Source organism: Gavialis gangeticus, unplaced genomic scaffold (assembly GCF_001723915.1).
Source record: "Gavialis gangeticus isolate Ggan-Ray unplaced genomic scaffold, GavGan_comp1, whole genome shotgun sequence".
In the NCBI taxonomy this organism is placed as follows: domain Eukaryota; kingdom Metazoa; phylum Chordata; order Crocodylia; family Gavialidae; genus Gavialis; species Gavialis gangeticus.
This window is the reverse complement of record NW_017729006.1, coordinates 9115609-9118182: the sequence shown is the minus strand read 5'-3', so window position 1 is coordinate 9118182 and position 2574 is coordinate 9115609. Positions and strand designations below refer to the sequence as shown.

Below are 2574 nucleotides of genomic sequence, written 5' to 3'. Positions count from 1 at the left end.
TCAGCAACTCCTGTCCAGTATCAAAGCAGCTCTGGATGTGGTTGGGGAGGGGTGGTTGGGAGGGGACCAACTACACAACCTCCTTCTGCCTCTGTGAGAAGAGAATGAGAGAAAGAGAGAGACAGAGAGAATGGTGCTTTTCTCTCCTCAATTCCAGTGAGGTTATACTGGGGTAATTTGGGGAAGATTGTACTGCTGTCCTCTACTATCCATCGGTGCTATGAAAAAAGGACTTCCATTTCAGAGGCTGTTAAGTTTGGACCTGTCAGTGTGCACTGAAGTCTTTCTTTTTTTTTTTGACCAAAATGACTAAATACGTTAGTTAAATGTATTTTAGAAGCTAAGGGAATATTTTAACCAGTAAATAGGCTGCTATCTGTGAGAACAAGGAACATTTATCACCCAGCCTCTGGCTGAAAGGGCCTTTTCTGTTTAATTCCACTGTCAAGCATGTGGGTGATTTTACTTCTAAAAATGAGAAAGAGCTATGAGAAATGAGAAGACTCTGCACCTCAGGAGACCCAGTTCTTACACTGATCTGATGAGGAAGAGGGCAAACCATGTTGAAGAACTCCCCTGTATGCACATAGAGCACAGGGACTAAATGCTTCACGGAGCTTCTGCATATGTGCAACAAGAACAACCAGACATCTAGTGCTTTTCTTTATTTTTTTATTGAAAGCTTCATCAAAGAAAACAGAAGTTTAAACCTAACATCCACTGATCTACAGAAAGCCCCAGGAGTGGAAAAATGGCAGCTATTAGGGTTGTGGTACAAATGGAAAACAAAAATTAAAAAACCCCCAACATAATAGCAGTAGACATTATTCCAAGACATCAACACAAGGATGCCCATATAAATAAGATCCATAATTTACTGTTTCCCAGAGGTTCTTTAGTCTACAATTTGGCAATAGTGAGGATGTAAAGATTTGAAAGAACCCCTGTCTCAAAGATGTGATACATTTTTCTTGATAGGAGAGTCATCTAGCTTCAGTGCTACTTTGATTTTCTTAAAGATGGAAGCTTTTAATTCTCCTTTAAATAGGAAAACAATTAAAATTTCCTTTACAAATACTGGATGCTTCCTCCTTCTACATAAATTATTTTTCCTCAAGAAAAGAAAATGATTTACTCAGCTTTTTTCCACTTTAGGATGCATAACTGTAGTTATGCTACCATTATGTTGTCCTCTTTAACCTGATTTTTGGGAAGTTCTTAAAATATAACTGATGGTAAATTCCACCAGAAACATACATTCTTCATCCTTGAGAAAGAAAACAAAAGACTGAAAATACGATGAACACTGGACAGATTTTTTTTTTTAAATCAACAGGCCTAGATCTCTGGGGGTATTGAATTCCTTCTGAGATTGAGGCCTATAAAGAAAAATGGGTTTGCGGACCTTTCAACAGCTGACATTTTTCACTTCATTACAAAATTTTATTAGGGTGAAAGGAAATTGTCTGTCATTGGTGAGGAATAAAAACCAGAATAACTGATATAGACACAAGATATTTTCTTATCATGGGAAGCAAAAGAACCATTTTTGTACATTTTGTCATTTTTTTATGTTGATTTTTAACAAAGAACACATCAACAAAGGGGAGAGAACTGGTCTCTTCTGCATGCTCTGAGGCATGAAGATGAATCTGAGGGGTGCAGACAGCGTTCCAGTCTATTTGGATGATATGACTGATGTGGAAGTGTGGTGCTTCTTTTGAGGGAAAAATAATTCTCTCCTCGTTTACCCATGCCGCTCATTTGCCTCTTGCTGATTCCAGAAATCCACTTTGTTGAAGAATATGAACAATGTCCTGCTGATACACCCCTTCCTTCTGACAAAGTGTGTACATGACTAGTCAGTGTGCATGTATTAGAAAATGAAAGGAATCACCATTATTAGAGAGAAAATAAATGTCATCAACCAGAAAGGAGAGGCTCCCTGGAATAATCTGCCTGTTGTTTTGTTGTTATCTTTTGCATTTCCATCACACCCTTAGTATTTCCTCAGTTCATATGGGCTACCTAGAAGACCTGGAAAAATCGGTCGCCCAAGGACACTTCTTTTACATCAAGACCAATTGCAAGTTAAATAAAGTTTTGTAAAGAAATGTTGGCCATGTGTGGATCAAACATAACTATCTTCAACTACCACATTTGGTCTCATCACTAAAACTGGACTGATTCATTACTTTAAGCCTACTATCACTCTTTAGCATGACTCTTACTGTAGGTATAGTGCAGAGAGTCTGTTTAAACCTGTTTTACTCATGTCAACCTCAGCATTAAAATGAAGAGGCTGGCTGATAAGTGCTATTAAGCTTAAAATTATGAACCAAGGCAACTTGTTAAACATTGAGTATCAATCTCATCCTTCAGTACCATAGACAACATAATATAGATCCAAATACTATGACATATTAAAAATAAACTTTATTACAATGCAGGCTTCCTCAAATTTGCTGAATTTTGGTACACATACATACATAAATAAGACCCTTCATTTGATTTTTACTCATGTAAAAACCTATTTTAATGCTTATGCCCATTGCAGAATCCCTCACTTCCCTG

The 2574-nt window shown here is 37.3% G+C and overlaps 1 protein-coding gene across 1 annotated transcript in view; it reads right to left on the bottom strand.

Moving 5' to 3' along the window:
* Positions 1-656: 656 nt before the first annotated feature.
* Positions 657-2574, bottom strand: part of RBMS3 (RNA binding motif single stranded interacting protein 3) — a 707347-nt gene continuing 705429 nt past the window's right edge. The window contains exon 14 of the transcript XR_002095924.1: positions 657-2530. The gene's annotated coding sequence lies outside the window, so the exon portion shown is untranslated. The remainder of the gene's footprint in view (positions 2531-2574) is intronic.